This window comes from Hemitrygon akajei, chromosome 7 (genome assembly GCF_048418815.1).
Source record: "Hemitrygon akajei chromosome 7, sHemAka1.3, whole genome shotgun sequence".
In the NCBI taxonomy this organism is placed as follows: domain Eukaryota; kingdom Metazoa; phylum Chordata; class Chondrichthyes; order Myliobatiformes; family Dasyatidae; genus Hemitrygon; species Hemitrygon akajei.
This window is the reverse complement of record NC_133130.1, coordinates 117,062,833-117,077,697: the sequence shown is the minus strand read 5'-3', so window position 1 is coordinate 117,077,697 and position 14,865 is coordinate 117,062,833.

The window sequence follows — 14,865 nt, the reverse complement described above, 5'->3', positions numbered from 1 at the left end:
GTGTAGCACTTGTTCCGCTTACAAGGATAAGTGCCAGGAGGGAGATCGGTGGGAAGGGATGGGGGGGACGAGTGGACAAGGGAGTCGCGTAGGGAGCAATCCCTGCGGAAAGCAGAAAGGTGGGGGGAGGGAAAGATGTGTTTGGTAGTGGAATCCCGTTGGAGGTGGCGGAAGTTACGGAGAATTATACGTTGGACCTGGAGGCTGCTGGGGTGGTAGGTGAGGACAGGGGGAACCCTATCCCGAGTGGGATGGCGGGTGGATGGGGTGAGGGCAGATGTGCGGGAAATGGGAGAGATGTGTTTGAGAGCAGAGTTAATGGTGGACGAAGGGAAGCCCCTTTGTTTAAAAAAGGAAGACATCTCCTTCGTCCTGGAATGAAAAGCCTCATCCTGAGAGCAGATGCGGCGGAGACGGAGGAATTGCGAGAAGGGGATAGCATTTTTGCAAGAGACAGGGTGGGAAGAGGAATAGTCCAGGTAGCTGTGAGAGTCTGTAGGCTTATAGTAGATAAGCCTTCTCCAGAGATGGAGACAGGGAGATCACGAAAGGGGAGGGAGGTGTCCGAAATGGACCAGGTAAATTTGAGGCCAGGGTGAAAGTTGGAGGCAAAGTTATGAAGTCAACGAGCTCAGCATGCGTGCAGGAGGCAGCGCCAATGCAGTGTCGATGTAGCAAAGGAAAAGAGGGGGACGGATACCCGTATATCCAGATCATTAACAACAACAGATCCAGCACCAATCCCTGTGGCACTCCACTGGCAATTTCTGCACTTGCCTCACACGGGTCCGAGGGAACACCTTGTCAGGCCCTGGGGATTTATCCACCCTAGTTTGCCTCAGGATAGCAAACACCTCCTCCTCTGTAATCTGTACAGGGTCCATGAAGTTGATGCTGCTTTGCCTCACCTCTACAGACTCTGGATCTGCCTCCCGAGTAAAAACCCCATCTAAAATCTCCCTCATCTCCTTTGGCTCCACGCACAGATCACTACTCTGATCTTCTAGGGTCCAATTTTGCCTCTTGCAATCCTTTTGCTTTTAACATGTCTGTAGAATCCCTGGGGCAGGCTCATGACTTCTTTTAGCCCTCCTGATTTCTTTCTTAAGTTGTCCTCTTGCATCTCTTATACTCTGTAAGTACCTCACTTGTTCCTACCTGCCTGTACCTGCTATGCATCTGCTTTTTTTCTTAACCAGGGCCTCAATATCTCTTGAAACCCAAGTTTCCCTAACCCTGTTATCTTTACCTTTCATTCGGTAACCTTTGTGCTCTCAAAATTTCGCTTTTGAAAGCCTCCCACTTAGCAAATACAACTTTGCCAGAAAGCAGCCTGTCCCAATCCACACTCGCCAGATCAAGTAACTTACCAACAAGTGCATCTTTGGACTGTGGGAGGAAACTGGAGCACCCGGAGGAAACCCACGTGGTCACGGGAGAATGTACAAACTCCTTACAGGCAGCGGCAGGAACTGAACCTGGGTCGCCTGTACTGTAAAGCGTTGTGCTGACCACTGTGCTACTGTGCCGCCTCCCCGGGGTGGTGTATAGCCCCATTATTGTGCTCATTCCACCTATAAAGCCTCACTAGACGAGTTCTCCAGTCTGTCCTGACTGAGCACTGCTCTGGCTTTTTCCCTGACTAGTAATGAACCCGAACCCCTTTAATCCCTCCCACTCTGTCACATCTAAAACAACAGAACCCCAGGATATCGAGCCCCCAGTCCTGCGACCAAATCTCACTGATCTCATGATCCCTTGTGTTGATTCGTGCCGTGAGCTCAGTCGCCTTTCCTACAATCAACGATCGAAGCTGATTTGCAAGAACAAATAAAAATAAGGCAGGGGCAAGCGGACATTTGAGGCCTACCTCTTTGAGGCTTCAGCACAGAAAGGCTTGTGTGGGAGAAGGTGAAATAACTGTGGGTAGAGCTTTTCCCCCCATTTTCATTTATTGATTTTCTTCTTCATATTTGCACTGTTTAGACCAGTGGAAACGCCAAGCAGGTCAGTTGAATGTTCCTCGTGTGGGATGTGGGAAGGCAGGGAGACCTCCAGCATCCCTGATGACTACAACTACAAGAAGTGCAGCTTCTAACTTTAAGGAGCTGGAGCTGGATGAACTCCACTCAACTGGAGGCTGAGGGGGTGATAGATAGGACATGTAGAGAGGTAGTTACACCCAAGATGCAGGATACAGGATGACAGTCTGGAAGGGGAAAGGGTTAACCAGACAGTGCAGAGTCTCCTTGTGGAGATCTTCCTCAAAAGACCACTTTGGATGCTGTTGAGGTGAACGACCTAGCAGAGCAAAGTCACAGTGGTCTGGCCTCTGGCATTGAGAGTGGCTCTGTGACACAGAAGAGAAGGAGGGGAAGAGGTGAGTTGTGGTGACAGGGGATTTGTTAGTTAGTTCGATGCTTTGGGTACTCAATCGGCAAACCTGAGTGAGCTACGCCTTCTCACACTGAAAGTCGTGGTCTCTAGCTTTTAGTTCCCCTTGCCAGGGCATAAGAAACTGTGTGCATTCACCCTATCTATGCCTTTCATGATTTCCTATTCTCCTCTCTAAGGTCACCTCACAATCTCCCACATTCCAGGGAATAAAGGACCAGCCTGAGGGGCAAGAGTCTGGGATTTCCCCTACGTGCAGACAATGTGGAAGCACAGGAACTCTGGCTCAAATCCGTCGTGTGCAAAGCATCAGGGAGAGTTGTGACACGAGCATTGGCAATGGGACTTCCCTACGTAAATATGGCGCATTTAGAAGCTGTTTTTGAACTCACAATGATTTAAACATCGATAAGCAGAAGACCATAAAGCATAGAAGCAGAAATAGGCCATTCAGCCCATCTAGTTTACTCTGCCATTCCATCTTGGCTGATTATTTTCCCTCTCAACCCCCTTCTCCTGTCTTCTCCCCATAACCATAGATGCCCTGATTAATCAAGAACCTATTAACCTCTGCTTTCAATATACCCATTGACTCGGCCTCCACAGCCGTCTGTGGCAGTGAATTCCACAGATTCACCTCCGTCTGGCTAAAGAGATTCCTCCTCATCTCCATTCTCGAGGAGGATCTTTCCATTCTGAGGCTGTGCTAAGTATGAAGGATGTATTTTTCTTTAATGTTCTACCACCCAGCAACTTGGGGCGCAGTGGAGGAGGGGGTGAAATCACTCGATATTCAATGTTGAGGGACAATCTTTATTCCAGAGACAAAGTACTGATTGAAGTCTTATTTTGTAAGCTTGATCCCAAGCAGCTGAGCGGAGGGGGGAAGACGCTGCGTGTGGGCCTTCAGGCTCCGGTACCTCCACCCTGATGGCAGTGATGAGAAGAGGGCATGTCCTGGGTGGTGACGGTCCTTTGCCTTTTGGAGCTGTACTCGATGTTAGTGCCTAAGGAGCTGGCTGAGTTTACAACCCTCTAGCGTGCTTTCCGTGCCAAGGTGGCGCAGCAGTTAGAGTGACGATATTACAGCTCGGGGTGTTCCGCAGTTCAGACTTCAATCTGGCACTGTCCGTCAGGAATCTGGACGTCCTCCCCGTGGGTTTTCCCCATGGTCCAAAGTCGCACCGGACAGGTGAATTGGCGATTGTAACTCGTCCCCTGATTAGGTTAGTGTTAATTGGGTTTGTCGGGGGCTGCTGGGGCTGGAAAGACGTACTGTATCATGAAATAAACAAACAAATAAATTTTGTGCAATGGTCCCTCTGTACCAGGCAGTGATGAAACCAGTTAGAATGCCCCTGTGGTGCATCTGTAGGAATCTGCTAGATTCTTTGGTGACATACCGCATCTCCTCAAACTCCAGGTGTAATCTGAATGCAGATGCACCTTCTTTGCAAGTGCATCAGAGAGCTGGGCTCAGGAGTGACACCCATGACCTTAGAGCTGCTCAGCCTGTCCACTGATGACCCCTTGAAAATGAGCGCTGGGGTGTGCTTTCTCAGCCTCTCCATCCTGAAGCCACAATCGATCACTTGGTGTTAAGTGCAAGGTTGTAGTTACAACACCACTCAGCCAGCCAGTCTACCTCAGTCCCAGCCTCCACTGCTGTGCGTGTGGAGTTTGCACGTGCAACCTGTGACTGTGCAAGCCTCCTCCGGGTGCTCCAGTGTTTACCCCTATCCAAAAGACGTGAGGGTTGGTCTCTGTAAGCTGCCCGTTGTGTGTCGTGAGTGGCAGAATCCAGAGGGAGTCAGAGGGAATCGCCCCAGAAAGTAGTGGCTGTGGCCCAGTCCATCACGGGTGAATCCCTCCACAGCATCGAGCACACCTAACGGAGTGTTGTCACAGGAAAGCAGCGGCCATCAGCAAAGACCCCACCATCCAGGTCATGCTCCCTTCTCACTGCTGCCATCGGCAAGGAAGCCTCAGGCCTCACCACCGTGTTCAGGAACAGTGATCACCCCTCAACCATCAGGCTCTTGAGCCATTGGGGATAACTTCACTCACCCCATCACTGAACCGTTCCCACATCATATCGACTCCCTTTCAAGGACTCTTCATGATCTTGACATTCATTGCTGATTTATTTATTATTATTATTTCTTTTTTTCTTTTGTATTTGCAGGTTATTGCCTTTTGCACCTTGGTTGTTTGTCTGTCCTGTTGGCTCTTTCATTGATTCCATTATGTGACTTGGATTTAGTGATTATTCCCGCAAGAAAACGATCTCAGGGTTGTATATGGTGACATATACTGTATGTACTTGGATAATAAACTTGCTTTGAATAAAAAGGATGGGATTAATGCACAGTTGGCACAGACTCAATGGGCCAAAGGACCTGTCTCCGTGCTGGATATCTTTGTGGATCTATGATTACTATTTTCAGAACAAGGGATTACAGAGGAGCAGGTGTCTGAGAGTGGAACCTAATTCCCCTCTAGAGAATTAGGTAGTTTGCAGGGTGCTACAGGTTCACCATTGTGAATCAGTGAATCAGACCACACTATGTGACAAGATACAGTTTCACAGAAATACGTACTCAAACTGTCAAGGACCACTATCAAACGGAGAAAGACAAAGAAAGACACAGACTGGATTCTATTCTCGTTCCGCGTATACCCTTGGTTTGACATGGCAATCACTAGCCGAGCTTCTGACAGGCAGCAAAGGCAAGATCATTTGTGAAACTTGGGTCAGAGAACGATTAACCATTGCACATTTAAAACAAAGGGCCCCCACCACCCAGGTCATGCTCTTTTCTCAGTGCTGCCATCAGGAAGGAGGTACAGGAGCCTTAGGTCCCGCACAACCAGTTATTACCCTTCGACCATCAGGCTCCTGAACTAGTACTGGTAACTTCACTCACCTCAACTCTGAACAGAACCTGTGGACTCACTTTCAAGGATCCTACAATTCATGTTCTCTATTATTTATTTGTTCTCCCATCTATTTATTTATGATTGTGTCTTTATTGTATCTGAACAGTTTGTCTTCTGTTGCACGTTGGCTGTTTCTCGGCCTTAGCGCGTAGTTTTTCATCGATTTGCACGTCGGCTGTTTCTCGGCCTTAGCGCGGTAGTTTTTCATCGATTTGCACGTCGGCTGTTTCTCGGCCTTAGCGCGTAGTTTTTCACTGATTTGCACGTCGGCTGTTTCTCGGCCTTAGCGCGTAGTTTTTCATCGATTTGCGCGTCGGCTGTTTCTCGGCCTTAGCGCGTAGTTTTTCATCGATTTGCACGTCGGCTGTTTCTCGGCCTTAGCGCGTAGTTTTTCATCGATTTGCGCGTCGGCTGTTTCTCGGCCTTAGCGCGTAGTTTTTCATTGATTTGCGCGTCGGCTGTTTCTCGGCCTTAGCGCGTAGTTTTTCACTGATTTGCACGTCGGCTGTTTCTCGGCCTTAGCGCGGTAGTTTTTCATCGATTTGCACGTCGGCTGTTTCTCGGCCTTAGCGCGTAGTTTTTCACTGATTTGCACGTCGGCTGTTTCTCGGCCTTAGCGCGTAGTTTTTCATCGATTTGCGCGTCGGCTGTTTCTCGGCCTTAGCGCGGTAGTTTTTCATCGATTTGCACGTCGGCTGTTTCTCGGCCTTAGCGCGTAGTTTTTCACTGATTTGCACGTCGGCTGTTTCTCGGCCTTAGCGCGTAGTTTTTCATCGATTTGCGCGTCGGCTGTTTCTCGGCCTTAGCGCGGTAGTTTTTCATCGATTTGCGCGTCGGCTGTTTCTCGGCCTTAGCGCGTAGTTTTTCATCGATTTGCACGTCGGCTGTTTCTCGGCCTTAGCGCGTAGTTTTTCACTGATTTGCACGTCGGCTGTTTCTCGGCCTTAGCGCGTAGTTTTTCATCGATTTGCACGTCGGCTGTTTCTCGGCCTTAGCGCGGTAGTTTTTCATCGATTTGCACGTCGGCTGTTTCTCGGCCTTAGCGCGTAGTTTTTCACTGATTTGCACGTCGGCTGTTTCTCGGCCTTAGCGCGTAGTTTTTCATCGATTTGCGCGTCGGCTGTTTCTCGGCCTTAGCGCGTAGTTTTTCATCGATTTGCACGTCGGCTGTTTCTCGGCCTTAGCGCGTAGTTTTTCATCGATTTGCGCGTCGGCTGTTTCTCGGCCTTAGCGCGTAGTTTTTCATTGATTTGCGCGTCGGCTGTTTCTCGGCCTTAGCGCGTAGTTTTTCACTGATTTGCACGTCGGCTGTTTCTCGGCCTTAGCGCGTAGTTTTTCATTGATTTGCACGTCGGCTGTTTCTCGGCCTTAGTACGGTAGTTTTTCATTGATTTTTGTATTTCCTTATTTTACTGTGAACGCAGGCAAGGAAATGAATCTCAGGATTGTGTACGGTGACGTATACATATGTTTACTCTGAACATAAGAACATAAGAAATAGCAGCAGGAGTAGGCCATCCGGCCCGTCTAGCCTGCCCTGCCGTTCAGTAAGATCATGGTTGATCTGGCCATGGACTCATCTCCAACGTTGAACTTTGAGAGTGCAAACGTTGCTGCAAGCACTCCAGATCGGTTGTGAACCTTCAGTGGCTGACTTTACTCTCCACATGGGCTGCCTGACCTGCACTTTCTGTTTTTATTTCAGATTCTCAGCAGCAGCTGCAGATGGTTCTGATTTTCAATGACTGTTTTAACCTACTCATCCAGGAATCCAGACCAGAAGATGCTTTCTTCCTGTTGTTGATAAAGTTTCCACCAGATGAATGATGGAAGCTTTAATCAGTGAAATAGAGTTGAACATTGGCTCGATTCCCATCCTGCAGCCTGCCCGCGCTCGCCACCTCTGCTTCCCACAATCTTCTTGCAGACAGCAGAGCGCTGGAACACCCAAACCATCTCCAAACTGCAAGTCACAGCCACCAACAGTTCAAAACACACGTAAAATACATGAAAAAAGACAAATATATGGTTTCATGATCTACTTAGAAGATGTCGGCCGGAAGAGCATTGTACGCAGGTGCCAACTTGACCGGACCACCTGCAATGGTCACCATTTCCAAACGATCTCCTTGGCCTTGACCACCCGTAATGGTCACCAATCCACCAGTCTCCTTGGCCTTGACCACCCGTAATGGTCACCAATCCACCGGTCTCCTTGGCCTTGACCACCCGTAATGGTCACCAATCCACCGGTCTCCTTGGCCTTGACCACCCGTAATGGTCACCAATCCACCAGTCTCCTTGGCTTTGACAACCCGTAATGGTCACCAATCCACTGGTCTCCTTGGCCTTGACCACCCGTAATGGTCACCCACCAGGTTCCTCTGGTTAAAGATTCAAAGGTTTATCGATTATCAAAGTGTACAAACCTGAAATTCTTCTTCTCTGGATAGCCAGGAAACCAAGAAAGAAAAGCAACAACAGCACGATCATCAACCCCAAAAATTCACCACTCCCCCCGCAAAAAAAGAACAGGGACGTCGGCCCCCAAATCTCTAACCTCGCACACAAAAAAGATGAGAAAGATCGAGCGAAAAATACAAAAATCTGTAAGACTAATTATAAAGTCCATATTCCAAGTTCACATCCAAAACACAGAAAACATGGGCAACGTTCTGCGGGCACGGTGATAGACTCTGCCCTCTCGGACAGCAGAGTGACCCTCAGACCTCAAAAGGCAGGCAGCTGGTGCTCACCCTCCACAGTCACTCTGATATTCCAATCTCCTTTGTTGCTTTAATTGGCGAAATGGAGTCAAAGAACGCCCTGCGCCCTGTCCCACGGCCTTCTCGCCACGAAGTTCACACACATTGTCTCTGCCTCCCAGAATCCTCTTGGAGACAGCAGAGTGCTGAAACGCCCAAGCGATCGGCAAACATCCACATTCGCCTAGATGTTTCAATCTCCCTCTCTCTTTGATCAGGGGACGATGGAAGCTTTAGTCAGAGAAATTGAGTCAAACGTTGGGTGACGCCACGTCCTGCAGCCTGCCGCACTCACCACCTCTGCCTTCCGGAATCCTCTCGGAGACTGCAGAGCTCTGGAACACCTAGACGATCTCCAAACAGCAAATCACAGCCTCCAACAGTTCCAGAATCGCATTCAAGACGAAAAACAAATGTAAAAGACATTAAACAAGTGAAATATATGGTTTCACAATCTATCCAGAAGATGTTAACTGAAAGAGCATTATACACAGATGCCACCTTGACCTGACCACCCACAATAGTCACCATTTCCACCAGGTCACTTTGGCCCAAACCACCCACAATAGTCACCTTTTCCACCAGATCTCTGGCTTTGACCAACCACAATGGTCAACGTTTCATTTCTTGTTTGTAATCAAAACAAAAAGTTCCAATGAAAAGGGACGGACCTAAAATATCAGTCTTGTTCTCTTTGTTCCATCTGCCACAAAAGGCAGGATCTCCCGGTGGCCATCCATTTCGATTCAACTTCCCATTCCATTCTTGCCATGTCTGTTCACGGCCTCCTCTATTGTCACGATGAGGCTAAACTCGGGCAGGAGTTGCAACACCTCATATTATATCTAGGTAGCCATAGAACAGGTGGTATGAGCACTGATTTCTCTAACTTCTGTTAAGTACTCCCCCTCCCCACTTCTCTCTCTTTCCATCCCCTATTCTGGTCCCCTTCTTAACCCTTCTCTTCGCTTTACCTGGCCGTCACTTTCCTCTCGTGCCCCACTTCCTTTCCTTTCATCCACGGTCCCCTGTCCTCTCCTATCAGATATAATGCACACAAAATGCTGGAGGAACACAACAGGCCAAACATCATTTATGGAAATAGTAAACAGTCCTCGCTTGGGTCCCAGCAATGCCTGCCTTTTTGTTGGCTACATGCAACAGTCTCTGTTCCAAGCCTACACTGGTATCGCTCCCCAACTCTTCTACATCAGTGACTGCATCGGTGCTGCTTCCTGCACCAACGCTGAGCTCATCAACTTCATCCACTTTGCCTCCAACTTGCACTCTGCCCTCAAATTTTCTTGGTCTATTTCCAACACCTCCCTCCCCTTTCTCAATCTCTCTTGTCTCTATCTCCATCTCTGGCGACAGTCTATCTGCTAATATCTTTTATAAACCCACAGATTCTCACAGCTACCTGGACTACACCTCTTCCCACCCTGTCACTCATAAAACACCATCCCCTTCTCTCAATTCCTCTTCCTCCGCTGCATCTGCTCTCAGGATGAGGCTTTTCATTCCAGAATAACTGAGATGACCTCCTCCTCCAAAGAAAGGGATTTCCCTTCCTCCACCATCAACGCTGCCCCCATCCGCATCTCTTCCATTTCGCACGTCTGCCCTCAGCCCATCCTCTCGCCATCCCACTAGGAAGAGGGTTCCTCTTGTCCTCATCTACCACCCCATTAGCCTCCATGTCCAGCACATAATTCTCCATAACTTTTGCCATCTCCAAAGGGATCCCACCAACAAGCATATCTTTCCCTCCCCCACTTTCTGCACTCTGCAGGGATCACTCCCTACGTAACTCCCTTGTCCATTCGTTCCTCCCCACTGATCTCCCTCCTGCACTTATCCTTGCAAGCAGAACAAGTGCTACACCAGCCCCTACACCTCCTCCCTCACCACCATTCAGGGCCCCAAACAGTCCTTCCAGGTGAGGTGACACTTCACCTGTGAGTCTGTTGGGGTCACATACTGTGTCCGGTGCTCCTAGTGTGGCCTCCTGTACATTGGTGAGACCCAACGTAGATTAGGAGACTGCTTCATCAATCACCTACTCGCAGTCTGCAAAGAAAGAGGGATCTCCTCGTAGCCACCCATTTTAATTCTACTTCCCATTCCCATTCCCATTGTGACGTATCAATTCACAGCCTCCTCTACTGCCACGATGAGGCCACACTCAGGTTGGAGGAGCAACACCTTTTATTCCATATGGATAGCTTCCAATCTAATGACATGAACATCGATTCCTTGAACTTCCAGTAATTGCCCCACTGCACCAGTTCTCATTCCTGCTCCCTCTCTCACCTTATCTCCTTTCTTGCCCATCACCTCCCTCTGGTGCTTCTCCTCCTTCCCCTTCTTCTGTCCTCTCCTATCAGATTCACCCTCCTCCAGCCCTTTATCTCTTTCATCGATCGACTTCCCAGCTCTTTACTTCACCTCCTCCCCCTCTCCTGGTTTCACCTATCACCTACCACCTTATACGTCTTCCTCCCCTCCCTCACCTTCTTACTCTGGCTTCTCCCCTTGCTTTCCAGTCCTGGAGAAGGGTCTCAGCCTGAAATGCCGACTGTTTACTGTTTTCCATAGACGTTGCCTGGCCTGCTGAGTTTCTCCAGCGTTTTGTGTCTGTTAGTTTAATTCGGCATTGGTGTTCAGTGCAAACATTGTGGGCTGACGGGCCTGTTCCTGTGCTGTACTGTTCGAAGACGTAGTGGGAAGTTGGAAACATCTCCCCATAATGGAAACAGCTAAACTCAGAGAGCATTGAAGAGTAAAAGAGGGTTGGAGTCGATCTAAAGAAAGCACATTCACCCTGAGGGTGGGTGCAGACTGGAAGCTGCTGCCTGAGGAGACACTACAACAGCTGGAAACATCTGGACAATCACTCAACTCACTGGGGTAGAGCAGGTTAGAGAGCAGGTGTGGGATGTAACTAAGGGTCGTCAGGACAAGATGGGCCAAATGGCTTGATTCAGTGCTGTATGACTCAAATGACTCTATGGCACATGACTTCCCGCTAGATTTCATGAACCCATGAACACTGCCTCATTATGTTTTTTGGCACTACCGGTTGAGTGCCCCTTATCCAAAATACTTGGGACCAGATTTTGGAATATGTAATGAGATAGTTTGGGATCACCATCATTTCCAGCTCTAAATTCAGGTGCTACCAGTCAGCAGTCTTTGTCTTCCACGTGTTCATCACACACATGTACAGTAAAAGTTATTACATACCAATAATATCATGGAAATACAGTGTGCTCTGAGTCAGAAAAGCAGCATGGCTGGATCGGGAGAATACCTGAATCAGCTGTCGAACAACACACTACGGCAGGCTCTCAGTCTCCACCTACCATGCATGTTTTCATTAAAAGCTTACAGTACACTGTTTTTGTATTTCACTCTTTTTTTTCAATTTTATGCTTGGTGTAAAAACAATCAGCATCGTAGACTTGTTCTGGCGTTAGATTTTCATCAGCAACAATCTTGGCAAACTCAAATGAATTCTCATCATTACCATCAGGGAGGGGGTACAGAAGCCTGAAGGCACACACTCAGTGATTCGGGAACAGCTTCTTCCCCTCTGCCAAAAGATTCCTAAACGATATTGAACCATTGAACACTACCTCACTTTTTAAAATTTGTATTATTTCTGTTTTTGCACTATTTTAAATCTACTTAGTATACATATATATACACACTATAATTGATTCACTTATTTTTTTCTGTGTTATCATGTACTGCATTGAACTGCTGCTGTACAAATCTCACGACACATGCTGGTGATAATAGATAGATAGATAGATAGATAGATAGATAGATACTTTATTCATCCCCATGGGGAAATTCAACTTTTTTCCAATGTCCCATACACTTGTTGTAGCAAAACTAATTACATACAATACTTAACTCAGTAAAAAAAATATGATATGCATCTAAATCACTATCTCAAAAAGCATTAATAATAGCTTTTAAAAAGTTCTTAAGTCCTGGCGGTTGAATTGTAAAGCCTAATGGCATTGGGGAGTATTGACCTCTTCATCCTGTCTGAGGAGCATTGCATCGATAGTAACCTATCGCTGAAACTGCTTCTCTGTCTCTGGATGGTGCTATGTAGAGGATGTTCAGAGTTATCCATAATTGACCGTAGCCTACTCAGCGCCCTTCGCTCTGCTACCGATGTTAAACTCTCGAGTACTTTGCCCACAACAGAGCCCGCCTTCCTTACCAGCTTATTAAGACGTGAGGCGTCCCTCTTCTTAATGCTTCCTCCCCAACACGCCACCACAAAGAAGAGGGCGCTCTCCACAACTGACCTGTAGAACATCTTCAGCATCTCACTACAGACATTGAATGATGCCAACCTTCTAAGGAAGTACAGTCGACTCTGTGCCTTCCTGCACAAGGCATCTGTGTTGGCAGTCCAGTCTAGCTTCTCGTCTAACTGTACTCCCAGATACTTGTAGGTCTTAACCTGCTCCACACATTCTCCATTAATGATCACTGGCTCCATATGAGGCCTAGATCTCCTAAAGTCCACCACCATCTCCTTGGTCTTGGTGATATTGAGACGCAGGTAGTTTGAGTTGCACCATATCACAAAGTCCTGTATCAGTTTCCTATACTCCTCCTCCTGTCCATTCCTGACACACCCCACTATGGCCGTGTCATCAGCGAACTTCTGCACATGGCAGGACTCCGAGTTATATTGGAAGTCTGATGTGTACAGGGTGAACAGGACCGGAGAGAGTACGGTTCCCTGCGGCGCTCCTGTGCTGCTGACCACCGTGTCAGACCTACAGTCTCCCAACCGCACATACTGAGGTCTATCTGTCAAGTAGTCCACTATCCAATCCACCATGTGAGAGTCTACTCCCATCTCCGTTAGTTTGTGCCTTAAGATCTTGGGCTGGATGGTGTTAAAGGCACTAGAGAAGTCAAGGAATGTAATCCTCACAGCACAACTGACCCCATCTAGGTGAGAGAGTGATCTGTGCAGCAAATACGTGATAGCATCCTCCACTCCCACCTTCTCCTTATACGCAAACTGAAGAGGATCCTGGGCGTGCCTGGTTTGTGGCCTCAGATTCTGTATTATCAGCCGCTCCATGGTCTTCATCACGTGCGACGTCAAGGCAACAGGTCTGAATAAACCTGATTCTGATTCTAAAAAAAAGTGCTTCTTCATAATCAGCAGTTGCTTTACCTTTAAACTTTTTAAAATCTTTAAAACTTAATGCCATGCTTTTTCCTAGAATTTCTGTAACCAACCTGCTGAATATTCACAATTACCTCTTGTTTTATGCAGCGTTTTTCTCAGTAACTCCTGTTAATTACGCATGTGAGGTCACTTTTCAGAACTGTCTGTGACGTGCAGTCACCTGCGCAGTGCCTGGGAACCTTCCCAGAGCCTTTTGGAAATTTTCCGTTTGTGACATTATGTCAGATTTTTGAATTTTGGGTAAGTGGCACTCAACCTGTATTTATTTAATTTTGTCATTTATAACAGTTGTATGTCTTTGCACTGTACGGTTGTTCCATGTTGTATAAGTTAGAGACAATAAACCTGATTCGGATTCTGACTCTAGAGGTTTTTAAAGATTAGATTTATTTGTCACAAGAACATCCAAACATCAAACCATCCAGTGAAATGTGCTGTAGTGTTAATGACCAGTGCAATCCAAGTGTGTTATCACACTTCTAGCACTAACATAGTGTGCTCACAATTTACTAACCTTAATCTGCATGTCTCTGAAATGTGGGAGGAAACAGAGAACCTGGACGAAACCCATGGGGGGGGGGGGGAGAATGTGCAAACTCCTTGACAGAGTCCAATTCTGATTCTGCCTGTGTTTCTGTTCAAGTACCACATCAAACTATAACTTCTATCTTACATATGGCCCTATAACCTGAAAATTTTAAAAATTCCTGAACTAGTTCCTATAACAAAGTTACTTCAAAGAACAAACTTTTTTTCATTCTTACATTGATAGTCAGTGCTTTCAGTGTTGTTCTATTACATTCATTAAAGCCAATAGTTCTGGTGCAACCCTTGTGGCTCCCAGGGATAGTGCACTAGTGCAATAATTTAGGGGCTTCCTCAGTCAATCGGGCCCCTCCCTCTCCAGTCGCAGAAGAACTGGTGGCGCCACGGTACCCCAGCGACTCTATTACAGTTTGGAGTTCGATTCCTGTGCCGATTTTGTAGGCTCTCCCTGTTACCATACAGGTTGGTAGCTTAATTGGTTATTGCAAATTGTCCTGTGATTAGGCAAGAATTAAATAAATGGGTTGCTGGGTGGCATACTTATTGGGCCCGAAGGACTGGCTCTGAGCTGTATCTTTAAATAAAATGAATAAATAAATAAAACCCTGTGGTATGGTCCTCCCTCACCAAGCTTTTGCAGTTTAAAATGTAATTAAGGAATAGATCATTGAGAATTATAAAATGTTACAGTAACCAACTTGCATTTCTCAATCAACTCAGTTCTCATTTGCAGATGGTTCCCACCCACTCCTGATTAAACTTCCTGAGCCCAGGCAAACATTTGGCTGGATTACAGAGAGTTAACACTTCTTCAGCACAGATTCAAGGGCAAAATCTTTTCCAATAGACATTCCAGTTAGTACAGTATTATTATTCATGGCAAGTTCAATGCTCCTTTCTGTGAGTTCTGAAAGAATCACATTATCACAGTTAGCACATAACCTGATGAAATCAATGAGTCAAAGAACTTGTTGAGTAGATGCTAAG